The sequence below is a fragment of the Cucurbita pepo genome, chromosome LG18 (genome assembly GCF_002806865.2).
Source record: "Cucurbita pepo subsp. pepo cultivar mu-cu-16 chromosome LG18, ASM280686v2, whole genome shotgun sequence".
Taxonomy (NCBI): Eukaryota; Viridiplantae; Streptophyta; class Magnoliopsida; order Cucurbitales; family Cucurbitaceae; genus Cucurbita; species Cucurbita pepo.
In genome coordinates, this window is record NC_036655.1 from 3,107,542 (window position 1) to 3,122,141 (window position 14,600).

Below are 14,600 nucleotides of genomic sequence, written 5' to 3' on the forward strand. Positions count from 1 at the left end.
GAATTTTTTTATTCGAGATAATTGATGTTAATTAAGGAGAAAATATAGAAAATGCAACAGTCTATTTTGTGTTTTCCTTTATTGTTTAATTAAAAATAATACAGCTTTGTTTTTGGATCTCCATTAAAAAAAATAGCAAATAAAAAAAATTGATATTTATAACTATGTAACAAGTATGGATATCCAACCTCAAAACATTAATAGCAATTAATGTGTTGCCTAGATATTAAACTTAAATCACCATCCCAAACATTATTAAGAGCGGATATACACAAGTTTCATGGATATATAATGAACCAAAATCTGAATGGCTGAGCATTAATAAAAGAGCCTCGAGTATCTAAAGAAAGATGAAACCTCTAACCAGCTTCTGGTTTATCTTATTGTTTGCTTTGGAATCGAGCATGGTTATTAACACATGTTTTGCAGGATCCAACAAACAAGCTATAGAGAGCCATGGACAAGTACCAGGGAGCAAATGGCAAGTGACTATTTACAATTATCAAACAAACTCAGTTTTAAATGCTCATTGCAAGTCAAATGACGACGATTTGAGCAAACGCATTTTGGAGAAGCAAGCCCAATTCAACTGGAGCTTCAAAATGAACTTTTGGCGTACGACTTTGTTTTGGTGCAATTTTAATAGTTTGAATGGGTATGCTTCATTTGAGGTTTTTTGGCCAGAAAATTCAAATTGGCTTTCTGAACGATGTGACTTTAAAAACTGTATTTGGGCAGCTTTTGATGATGGATTTTATTTAAAAAATATTCCTTCGAATAAGTTTGAATTGATACACCCTTGGAAAAAATGAAATAAAATCTCTATCACTCACGTTGCTCCCACAAAACTTTTTTTTCTTATATGTTTGATGGCTTACCTATGTAATAATTCAACATAGAGTTGTTGAGTTTCTTATAGACCTAATATGTTGTAATTTGTATTCAATAAAAGTGGGAGGAATCTTTTCGGATTTTAGAGTTCTTTTGATGTTATAATTTGGTTGGATTTCGAGTTTCTACTTGTAACAATTCATACCCAAGATTTGAAATCTGAATGGCACTGAATAACTCTAGCATTCCCTTTGATAACATGGTCAGGTTACTTACTCCTCATTCCTAAGAATGAAAACTATCCACACAAACCAACATGAGTTCTTTCAACATGTTTTGCCCTCACTCACATGTTTGCAACAAAAATTCTCAAAAGGTCAACATAAAATTACTTCAAGCAAAACACACTTAATCTCAGAGTACGATTGAGCCTTGAAAAAAGGAAGGTGCTTCTTGTTCATATAAGTAGTAATTTACAATTCTTTTTAAATCTTTCTTAATCATCTATACTCTCTTATTTTTGGATATCACATTTCTCAAGAACCATTTCATTATTGAAGAATATTTTATTGGTTTAAACTAGAAAGGGAAACAATTTATGACCGAAAAGAAAATATGTATTATACTTGAAAATGGGAAGGTTAGGATCATAAAACCGATATATACAAAGAACCGAGGTCAATTTTCCTTAAAAAATGATGATTAATGGCAAGTTTCTAATTTGAAGCCTGCCAACTTGTACAACATTTTTTTTCATAAAAATTATCATTGAAGAATACTTTTTCTGCTCAAAAAGAAAAGAAAAGGCACGTTATCAATTTTAACGTCATATGTAACGAAATAATTTTATTGAAAAGCAGGTCTATGGTCCGAGTCTCTCAAAAAGCAGGTCGTTACAGTGCCTTACTGAGTATTAATATTTTTTTTTTAGATAATAATAAAGTCATAGCACTCGAGAGTACAATTCCTACAAATGTCCAAGCCCACTAGTAAGATTTTTATACTCATTTATACTTTTTTTTTTTTTTTTTTTTTTTTTTTTTTTTTTTTTNGAGGAGTCGAGAAATTGCTATTCAGTAACTGAAAATTTATTGAAATGTATTGAAACACATGTATGCTCTTAAATAATTCAAAATTGAAGACTCGATTTAATTCTAGATCTGTGGCTTTTAATTCTTAAAAAAATGGATCATTACATACAATTCCTAGTAATTTAAAATTTTGGCAAATTATGTAACGAACCAAAATTTTCTACTTAGTTTAAAGTCGCTACTGTATACGTATCATAAACATTGAAGGCGGAAGACTTCATTTAAATTCCATAAAACATAATCTCAAAACACAGTCATGGACTTACTTGTTTCAAAAACATCTTTAAAACGACACAACAAAAGACTAAATAAAATAAATAAGCGTTTTTAAAAGCATCCTATTCTAGCCTTAGTCTAAGAAAATAAATACCACTATTCTATGCATGTGCCATGGTCTCGAGTTGCGATGTCGTCGTCAGCCATACAGGAATGTCTTGCCTGAACCTGAAAAATGTAGTAGCACATGACTTGAGTGTTTAAAGAAATACTTCGTGAGTGACCCCACTATTGGGGTTAAATGCAAGAACATGTGAATGCAACGACGGGACCTATCCTTTCAATCTATTTTTCTACGGTACTGTCCTAACGGGTAATTTGGACGTGTACCATATACTCTACACACAACTCATACGTGCGGGTATGGGCTCACCAGTCAGTTCGCACACCGCTGGGCCACCTTACTTGTTGGGCGAGCATACACTGGGATGCTCCCCAGGCCGGACACCCGTTAGAATTAGTAACCGTCATGGCAGCGTTATGCAAAACATAACGATCGTTGTCCTGCCATTGGATGTACGCGTCCGTACCCTCGTGATGGAATAAGGGAATCCCCCAAATGCATGAGCACACATAATGCATGAGGTCTCCAACATTTCTACTTTTATCATTAATGAATATAACCCCGCTATCATCTTTCATGCTTAACATGTCATTTCTCATATTTCAGTCTACGTATCATACATAATCTTAACGGGGTTACATTTCATTTCATTTATCGTGATATCATGTCATTCATAACATGTTGTATACATACAATTTAGAAAACATAACATAACGCTCCATGCTTTTAACATGTCATTTCATAACGTGCAATTCATACAACAATTACCTCAATGATCACACAAAACAATCTAAAAATAACATATCACATCACAATATATCATATCATAAACATGTCATATCGTAAACACTTCGTGGTCATATCGTTCCCTAACTTATCATAGCCTTAACGTTCTTATACCTATCACAATCATATCGTTATGTCAACGTACCTTAATCATATCATCACAGGAACGTATCCTAACGCTATCGTTTTGTCAATCTATCACAAACCTATCCCTTTCTACCCATCCATATTCTTTCATTAATCTCTCCTATCCATAGCACTCCGGTATGTAACCTAACTTTAACGTTTCATGAACGTATCTTACTCCTATCGTTACATTTCATTTTTTGCATCCTTCTCATATCTCATCTCAAACATATCCTTGAACACATCGTACCATAATTATTATCATACAATTCACATATTATAACATAACATATACATAATATAAGCATACCGATTCATGGATAATTCACACATATCAGTATATATGACACGTGCAGAACCACAGGCACGTGTCAACATCAATTATAACCATGCCGATAGTAAGACCACTTACCTAGCTAGCTTAAGTCGTTGTCACAAATATATCTTTAATGAAAGTTTGATTCCGTCCTTTGAAATCCGAGTCAACCTATGTGAGCCCATGACATCAGTTGCAAGTTTGAACTTTATAAATTATTTTTCTCATTTACATTGGTCATTGTTAAAGTCTGAAGTGTTATTTATATACATAATGATATTTTCAAATAGACAAAAATTTTAAATTATGTTCAACAAATTTTGCCTCAATCTTTCCTCCTCGGTAATTATTTTTATTTTGTAAATAGATTTTAAATTATGTAAACATTTTTCAATTCTGTAAACAGATATTACTGGCCAATTTTAATAGATTGTTTGGCTACTATCTTACAGATATGTATAGATCTCCCAACTAAAATTTTATTGATTCTAACCTTATTTCCTATAAGCTAACAAAAATCTAATTAATTGGATATGGGGTCTGATTATTACAAGATCTGGTAAAAAAACGAAAGAAGATTTGATTCTAAATTAATTTCTTATAACCATAACTATAAGGGAAAAAGGAAGTCTGAGATAGGATTTTAGCGTGAAAGATCAAAATCTCTCCAAGTAAATCTGCATCATATCTCCTCCTGTTCATAAGCCATTTTACATCATATCTCCTCCAGTTCATAAGCCATTTTACTTTTTCTCAAATCTGATATTTTTATTTTTATTTTTGGATGAGCTGTGATACTGTCCCGTTGAGGAAAGAGGATGGGGTTCCTATGAGAGGTTAGTGGAGAGAGGTGGGTAAATTTTATTTTATTTTTTATAATTATTTTTATTTGTTTATTTATTATTATTATTATTATTATTATTATTATTTTGGCTATTACAAATGAGGTGGGAAAAATATATTTTAACTTGGTGGTGGTTGCACATGGTTAGTTCACTTGGTCGAGTTGTTCGTGTTGGTCAGTTTTTTTTCCTCTTGATCATGAATGACAATAATACCACATGGTTGACTAAAATAATGGGATGGAAATCAGGTATCCTATGATATTTATCATTTTGATTGAAGTATGAACACAATCCAAGTGAGAAATAAAGATTATTATTGAAGTTTGAACACGATCCAAATGAGAAATAAATATTATTATTATCTTAGAACGTGAACATTTAAGTTTACATAAGAATATTTTATCGAGAAACATTGAGAGATATAAAAGCATGGAAATCATGAAATAAATAAATTTGTTATAAATTTTTTTTGAATGAAGCATAAGAATTTGAATTTAAAAAGAATACAGGTGAATTATAGTAAAGTTACTCAAATAATAATAATATAATATTTTAGTTTAAACTATGGTGATGTAATATCTGATTTTTTTCAAAATAAAATTAGAAAAAGAATTTTGGTGGCAATTTTTTTTTTTTTTTTTTTTTTTTTTTTTTTTTTTTTTTTTTTTTTTTTTTNGGAAAAGGATGGAAAAACATATATTTTACAGTCGTTTAGGTAGAGATTTACCTAATAATGAGATTTTGATGTATTAAAAAATTTCGAGTCTAAATGCAATCGTCCAAAATTTTGGGTCTTCGACTCGTAAAAAGTTGGAGGAAATTTGGTTCAATTATTTTGAGGTCTTACTTCATAAGTTATCAAGTAGTGCTGTTAATTTGGTTCAATTATTTGAGTAAGGTTAGGTTTTTTTCTTGATGCTATTATTGTGAGATTCTACGTCGGTTGGAGAGGGGAACGAAACATATATTATAAGTGCGTGGAAACCTCTCCCTAGTAAACGCGTTTTAAAAACCATGAGGCTGATAGCGATAAATAATAGGTAAAGTGGACAATATCTTCTAAGGACTTAGGTTGTTACAGTGGTATCAGGCTTAGTCACTATATAGTGTGCCAGCGTGGATGTTGGGCCTCAAGGGGGTAGATTGTGAGATCCCACATCGGTTGGAGAGGGGAACGAAGCATATCTTATAAGCGTGTAAGAGCAGACGTATTTTAGAAATCATGAAGTGCAGTAGACTTGGGCTGACGACGACGATATGTAATGAGCTAAAGCAAACAATATCTAATAGAAGTAGACTTAGGCTACTGCACTCCCTTTATGATTATGGGTGAGGAATAAGATCACTCACTTTATGGTTAGTTAAACTTTATTAGTAAACTATCTCGATTACTATGCTATAAGAGAATAGTTAGAGAGTCGCCAATTACTCTCTAGCAATAAACATTCTCTAGATTATTTGAATTCGTATGAAGTCAATATAATTGAGCTAACTTAAAATAAGTTGGATCGTGTGAACATGAAATGATACCTACGATATAAATGAGTTCACATGTCCTAACCAAATAAAATATATATAAAACATTAGAAAAAAAAGAAAACAAACAAATCAAATAAATAAAAAATGGCTTGAAGTTAATACATTCTGAGCTGAAACCTTATAAAAGGGAGGGAATGACAGCCTATAGTCCACCACAAAGAACAAAAAACCCTTTCTTGAAACTCTCTCCAAAGATCAAAGGAGCCAAACCCTTCTCTTGAGGCTCAATGGCTAACGGTAAATGAACTAGTTTAGATCATCGATCATAGTCATATTCGTTCTTGTTCTAATATAAGGGTATTGAACGTTCGATATCCATTCGATACGAGTGAGCAAATCAAACCAAACCAAACCAAACCAAACACAGTGATGGGTTTGAAAGATTGGTATATTGTGTTCTTCCCTAAACTTTGTGCTTCCTGTGTTTGCAGAGGTCAATAACAACGGCCAGCATATTGACACGATCAGGCGAAGCAGCTTTCCCGAGGACTTCGTATTTGGTACAGCATCTTCAGCTTACCAGGTTGAAGAAGAGTTGCATACATTGCTTTAAGGTTTACAAATAATAAATTAAGAATAAAGAATGATTTTGAATTGTTATGTTTTGTTTAGTATGAAGGTGATGCTTTTAAGGATGGTAAAGGGCCAAGTACATGGGATTCCTACACTCACAAACATCCAGGTATGTCTCTCTCTCTCTCAATGTTGTTTATTTGTTGAATTGGACACAGAATTATGTGTCTCAATGTTGTTTATTTGTTAAAATTTCAGAGAGGATTGTTGATCATAGCAATGGAGACAAAGCTGTTGATGAGTATCATCGCTATAAGGAAGATGTTGCCCTGATGAAGAACATAGGTTTTGGTGTTTATCGATTCTCAATCGCATGGACAAGAATTTTGCCGTGTAAGAACTTAAAAGGAAGAATTAAACTAATCCATATGCTTAATTTTATGAACACTAATGTTGTTAAAATATTGTTGTCAGTGGGAAAGCTTAGTGGGGGAGTGAACAAAGATGGAATAGAGTACTACCATAATCTCATCGATGAGCTGCTTGCAAATGGTGCCTTCTTCTTCTTCTTCTATTCTTTCTTTAATCTCAATCATTATCTTAACCAAGTTCTATTAATCTCAAAATGGGTCATATTTCCATTTGTAGGCATCAAACCCTTTGTCACACTTTTTCATTGGGATGTTCCTGAAGCTTTAGAAATTGAATATGGTGGCTTCTTGAATCGTCAAATTGTGTAAGTCAAAAATTTTAAAATATAAATGTAAACAATATGGTGGCTTCTAGGAAAGAACAATGGTAAAATGAAATCATTGTCCCAAAATGAGCGATAATGTGAGATCCCACGTTGGTTAGAGAGGAGAATGAAATATTCCTTATAAGGGTGTGGAAACCTCTCCCTAACATACGCGTTTTAAAATCGTGCGGCTGACGATGATACGTAACGGGCCAAAGTGGACAATATCGGTTAGTGGTGGGCTTGGGCTGTTACAAATAGTACGAAAACGCTAGGCCCCCAAGGGGGTGAATTGTGAGGTCCCCACGTCGGTTGGAGAGGAGAATGAACATTTCTTATTAAAGTGTAGAAATATCTCCCTAACATACACGGTTTATAACCGTGAGACAAAAGTGTAGAAATCTCTCCCTAACAGACACTGTTTATAACCGTGAGATTGAATGCGATACGTAACGGGCCAAAGTGGATAATATTTGCTGACAGTGGGTTTGGGCTGTTACAAATGATATTAGAGCTAGACATGGAGGGGTGTGTCAACGAGAACGTTGGCCCCCAAGGGGGGTGGATTGTAAGATTCAACATCGGTTAGAGAGGGGAACGAAGCATCCCTTGTAAGGTGTTGGAAACCTCTCTCTAGCATACGTGTTTTAAAATTACGAGGCTGACAAAGATACGTAATGAGTCAAAGCTGACAATATCTACTAACAGTGGATATAGACCATCGTAGATAAGAAATAATTGGCGAAACTATTTGCAGCGAACATTTTCAAGAGTTTGCCGAGCTTTGTTTCAAGGAGTTTGGAAATAAAGTGAAACATTGGATTACCTTTAATGAACAATTCATCTATACCTTCAAAAGTTATGTCGTGGGAGAATATGCTCAAGGTAGGGGTGCAGAATGGGACAAATCCCGTTATCTTGGTGGTAATTCGGCCACCGAACCATACATTGTTGGTCACAACTCAATTCTTGCCCACGCTGCCGCCGTCAAGGTTTACAAGACCAAATATCAGGTTCTCTTCTCTCTATTTAGTTTTTTTTTAACCAAGTCTAGGGTTATTAAGAGATTCCACGTCGATTATGTGAAAATTTCTCTTTAATAGACGCGATTTAAAAATTTTGAGAGAAAACCCAGAACACAAAATCTGAAGAGGACAATATCTGATATCGTAAATTTCATTATTTTATGTGTATAAACATGCTTGTAACACTAAGTTAAATGGGATTGATATTGATAGGAAGAACAAAAGGGTGAGATTGGCATCACATTAGAAGCAACTTGGTATGTACCATATTCAGACTCTGACCCATATGCTGCCTATCGAGCTTTTGAATTTTCACTTAATTGGTAAGTAAATATTAACCTCTATAAGATCATAACTTCCTTCTATTAAATCATTACCATTTTCTTACAAATGTATGACCAAATTAAATGCATGTAGGTTCTTACATCCAATCGTTCATGGATATTATCCAATAACCATGAAAGCTTTGGTGGGGGAGAGATTGCCCAAATTCACAAACGAAGAAAGCACTTTGATCACAAACTCCTTCGATTTTCTTGGAATAAACTATTACACAGCTAATTATGCAAAACACAATTCCAGTTCCAGTTACCCAGAAGGAAGCTATTTGAATGATGTTAATGCAACCCTTTCAAGTATGCACTCCTACTTAAACCAAAACCTTTAATTTAATTTGGATCGAGTACCAATTTCTATTATGGATCACCAACATATCGTTTTAGGTTCTAATTATCGTCCAATAAGTCTCAAATAGCTATCCCAAGTTCATCTTATTGAATTACCATTTTTTTTTCATATGTCTAATTTGATTTTGTATAATATCTTTATATTGTAGCGGATCGTGATGGGGTCCCAATTGGTCCAAAGGTAATATTGTTTAAAATTCCTTCAACAATTATAACAATAATAGTATGCAAATGGGTTCTTTTGTTATGCTTTTCAAAGTTTAAATTAGTTTTATCTCATTTTCACCTTTTAATCTAATAATTTGCTATTTATGTGTTAATAATGGTGTAGGTGAGACCATCATCTTGGCTAGCAGCTTATCCACAAGGATTAAAAAAATTGTTATTATATATAAAGAAAACGTACAAGGATCCCGTTATTTACATTACAGAAAATGGTATTGGCAAGAATTTTGTAATGTAAATGTATAATAAAAAAAAAGTATATTTGATTAGTTCGTTGATTATTTAAACTTTACCATGGCAGGATATTTTGACTATGATAGTCCCAACGTTGATGAATTATTAAGAGACGAGGGCAGAATCAAATATTTTAATGATCATCTCTACTATCTTCGTGAAGCAATTGAGTAAGTAACAAAACAAAGGATTAAGCTATTCTTTTTTTTTCTCAATTATATATTCTTTTATAATTTTACATAACTTCTATACCTAATCTTTAAAAGATAGTTGATTGTAATTACGTTATATTTGTGGAAAATATTGTAGAGCTGGTGTAAGGGTTCGTGGATATTTTGCATGGTCATTATTGGACAATTTTGAATGGGCAAATGGATACTCTATGCGCTTCGGTCTCATCTATGTCGATTTCAAGAACGATTTGGAGAGAATTCAGAAAGACTCAGCAAAATGGTTCCACAATTTTCTCACGACCTGAAAATGATACAAAAATCTTCTACGTTATATGCATTATTATTATATTGTGTTTTGTTATTGCAACCTTCTAGAGCACTTACTGCTAGGAGAAGATACTAAATAAATTGCCATAACAAATGCACTTTATCTTTGAGTTAATGTTATGAAGTACAATAAACTTTTCATCTCTTTCTTTGCTAGATCACTTTCATTCTTTCTTAATTTTCCTTTACACATGATCGTTAAAGTATTTTAAAGATATTAACGTTGATGAGTTTGCGTGAAATTTCATAATTGTTTTCATATAGCTTGTATAATAAGTAGTTTGTGATAGATTGTCAATTAGGTTTAAAGGTTGTATCAATAAAATCTTATAGCTTTAAGAAGTTGTGAACTTGAACTTTCAATGGTGTGTAATAGGTCTTTATGGCTAACTCATTTAAATAAACATTTACCCTACCAAATACTTTGAATGAAAAAGTTACCTGTTATATATCTTAAAATGAGGTGTATTTATTAGGTTGATGGATGTTTTTCAATAATCGTGAGGATGAAAATTTAGAAAACATATTCAACGTCTCATTCCGTGCAATATGACTATGTTACCAACTTGTTTCTAAATGATTTTAAGAGTGAAAAGTATTCCTACAAATTAATATGAGTCTTTTTGGTATATTTTATCCTTACATAATTCTTAGAAATTTTTTAAAGAGTTGTAACGTCGTAAGTCTAGGGCTAGCAAATATTGTCGTCTTTAGGCTTTCCCTTTCTGACTTCGACTCAAGGTTTTTAAAATGCGACTGCTAGTGAGAGATTTCCACACCTTTATAAAGGATGTTTCGTTCTCCTCCTCAACCGATATGGAATCTCACAATGCCTACCCAATCTGCAAGATGCCATAAATAAAATCGCTATATATCCTTAGGTAGTCAAGGATCGAACGATTGCTGCAAGAGTCTGAGTTGAGCCAACTATCTGCCTTAGGTATTGCAAAAGACCTCTCCAACTTCCAACAAAGACTAAGATGATGTTTAGATTTTGTTATCTCATGCTTTAGGTGATCAATAGGTTTATCTCCCTAACAAGCATGCACTAGAGAACTTAGATATGATTGGGGACTAGTGTTATTTATATGTTGACCTAGGTTAATACGTTTTTAGTGGACTGAGCACCCCAGGATCATGAACGACAATTAGAGATCTAGACCTGTGTGTACCCAAAGATTGGATTAGTCTCGAGGAGTTAACCCTAAGCATTCTAGAAACGATAAACGAGATCTAAATCGTCTAGACACCGATAAGAACCTAGTAGACCTCCATGGCACCAAGAATGACCAAGGTAGCTCTCTAGGCTATAAGTAGTGTGCACAATGTCTTTAGACCCTTAACTACTCTTTCCACTCCGATAATGGTACTATTGAGATAGGCACAGGTTGGTTAGGGTAGTGCGAGCTTTAGTTTCGTGGAAATGGCTAGTGGTCTCTTGAACAAGGCCATTTTACTTAAATCCATTCCTGAAAGGGAAGCATGAGACCACATCATTTAGCCTAGTACATGGCAAGGACATAGAGGGTCGCATCCTCTAGATTCGGGTGACTCCATGATTCCGAGGGATGCACTAGCTAACCTTCCTTGGATGATTTTCAAACTAGAAACTACCATATTATCTCATCATAATGTTATGATTTATTGCCTCAACTCAAGTCATCGGTCATTCATTAAGTATTGCAAGCTGCCAAGGTCAGACCTTTATAGAACCCAATAGAGTAAGACTTAGACCATGAATCTTTTTGGAACTTCGATGCACTCCAGAGGCTCAGATCGCACTAGATATTAGGTCTAAACTTCCTAGAGCTCAAAGAAAAGTATGTGGAAACCTATTAGGTTAATGATGCAATAACAGCCTACAAGTAGCTTAGTATAATTTTAAACTCACCTCTTTTCCCCTTTCTTTTCAGGTATTCATAGGCTGTCTATCGAGGTGGAGAAGCATTTAAGAGTGGTGCGGTCACAGAGGGGGTCGTTCTAGAGCATTAGTCCGTCTTTGTGTTTTAGTCTTTTGTATTCTGTTCGGTAATTGTATCACAAACTCATTTTCTTTGCTTGTAATAAATTTAAACTGCACCATTTTATAATTGGACTTTATTTTGTATTTAATTTCAATGAGGTTAACTTTATTCCAATTTAAATTTTATCGAAATTTCATCTTTTATTTTATTTTATTTTACTTTTATTTTTATTTCCTTCGCTTTCGTCTTTTTTTTATCTCAATTCAGGTTTCAAAGTTTCAAAATTTTGGTTGTGACAACCTTGTTGGCATACGTAATGACTTTTTTTAAATCTTTCTTAGTCACCCTATCTTTAAGATTGGTGTAGTCTTAATTTATTAATGTGCCCCTTCTTTACTTAGGTATCACAAGATCACAAATGTATTTGTTCACATTGTTTAGCAAATTAAGCTTACATGGTAAGATGAGAAGTCATATGTCCTATGAAATATGAGATACGGTCCGGTAGCACTTTAACCCAAAACAAAAAGGTTAAACAATTGGCTCAAAATACGCCATACTAATAAAGATAGTGTTAAGAATTAGACTAGTAGTCTAATATCAAAACAATTCCCAACAACAAAGGCCTAAAGCCAATCTAAAAATTATCCACAAATCTTAGAGAAGATGACTCGAGAATTACCATACTTGCAACGCCATCAACAACACAATTTTGTAACCTACATATGTATCGAAAACCACACACACCCTCGAAGCGAGCTAAGAAAAGCACGTTCGTCGTTAACAATTGATTGGCAGCAAATTCCCATCCTCCGATTAGAGAACGGATTACTTCCACACATTCGGATTCGATGAGGATGGAGAACGATTCACTTTAAAGCAAATATGGAAATGCCTTTAGAATCGCCGTTATGTCCAATGATAGGATCAAAGATGTGTCAAAAGAGACCTGGAAGTGATACAGGGCAAGACATCCCGTGAATTCAAAGGAGCCACAGCGCTGAAACTGCGGATGCAGTCTGGAAATGGTACAGCTCAAGAGATCCCGTGAATTCAAAGGAGCAACCCGTGAATGGGTGATCAGGGCTTTGCCCACAGTGACTCACAAATGGTCCACAATGCTCCAATGGGTCAGTAGTGGAAGGCGTTGATTAGAGAGGAAAATTGTAATTGTCCTACATACTCACAAGAACCGTTACTATATACATATTTTGTCTCCAACCGATGAAAATTAACACTCGGTCGTTAAAGTTGAAACACAGACGAAATCGATAAAAGATGAGAGAGAAATCGAGATAGGTGTTAAAAATCATGACCCTCGACCATTGTATGATATTGTCTACTGTGTGCATAATCTCGTGATTTTGCTTTTGGTTTCTCCAAAAGATGTCATACTAAAGATAATATTCTATATTTATAAATCTATAATCTTCCTTTTATTTAGCCAAGGTGGGACTACTCCTTCCAATAAACCTAAACAATCCTCTCATCGAACCAATTACACTATAAAGCCTCCCCGAAGACCTCTAGAGCCCTCAAATAGTCTCCTCTTAATTGAGACGGACTCTCTCTCTTTTTTTTTTTTTTTATTGTTTTCTGGAGCCCTTAAATAAAGTACACCCTTTGTTTGACACTTGAGTCACTTTTAGCTACACCTTCGAGGCTCACAACTTCTTTGTTCAACACTTGAAGATTTTATTGATATGATTAAGGTTAAAGCATGGCTCCAATGTCTTCACAATTATATGATATTGTCCACTTTGAGCATAAGCTCGCATGGTTTTGTCTTTTTTTTTGTTTCCCATACAGCCTCCTATCAATTGAAATGGTATTCCTTACTTCTAAATTCATGATCTTCCCCATAATTAACTAATGTAGGACTACTCCTTCCAATAATCCTCAATAATAGGCTTACAATCGCTAATCGGTTCAAGCGTATTCGAACAGGGGTCAAAAGTCATGAACGGTAGTATAACAAAAATGATCCGAGTTGGTGCTGCACGCGGTGAACGTTAAAGAAGCATCGTGATGCATGTTTTCTCTTAAATAAGGGAAGTGTGTCAGCAAGAGGGAGAGACGAAGCAGGAAGAAGGGTTCAAATTAGGGAGCGATTGTTGTGGTGACAACTTGGTGCTACTAGAGCTAAGCTTGATACTTCGAGTAGTGTGCAACATACACCATAAATAATGTAGATGTTTTATAACATTTTTCATACATCGTGTCAGTCCACATTATTAAAAGTTTGGAACTTTTTGTAGTATTTTTTTTATACAAATAATAGATGCTATAATAGAAGACGAAATTTAGATTATATACATTGCTATGAAAACATTTTGTTTATGTTTTATTAAAACTATAATATAATTAAAATATTGTATTATCTTTTAACTTATAATAATATTTTTAATGCGATAATATAGTATTTATAGCTTTATGCTATATAAAGTTGTTTATTCGTTTATAATCATTATAATTATCCTAATAACTTCCGATAACATTTCTTTTTCGTGGTATAAACTTATTTTAATATTTAAATGTCTTTTAATAATTATATTTTAATAAAATTTAATTCAAATCCTCATTTTTTAATTGTATAAACACACTTGAAATACTAGAAAACATTATGACTTCCATTCATAACTAAAATTTTATAATCTATAATGATATAATTAAAGTCATTCAAACGATATAAAATAAGTTATTATCCACTATTTATAATGATGTTGAATGTCTAGGGGCGCTATCACCTCCAGACTTTATAGTATACGTCTTCTATCATCTTTAATTTCGTATAAATAACCAACCATCTTAACGTTATATACCAATACTTTACTCTTTTTTTA

The 14,600-nt window shown here is 33.5% G+C and overlaps 1 protein-coding gene and 1 pseudogene across 1 annotated transcript in view; both read left to right on the top strand.

Moving 5' to 3' along the window:
* The first annotated feature begins 6,334 nt into the window (after positions 1-6,334).
* Positions 6,335-9,777, top strand: LOC111780507 (annotated as a pseudogene).
* LOC111780498 (furcatin hydrolase-like) overlaps positions 6,542-14,600 on the top strand; it is a 29,680-nt gene continuing 21,621 nt past the window's right edge. The window contains exon 1 of the mRNA XM_023660921.1: positions 6,542-6,556. The gene's annotated coding sequence lies outside the window, so the exon portion shown is untranslated. The remainder of the gene's footprint in view (positions 6,557-14,600) is intronic.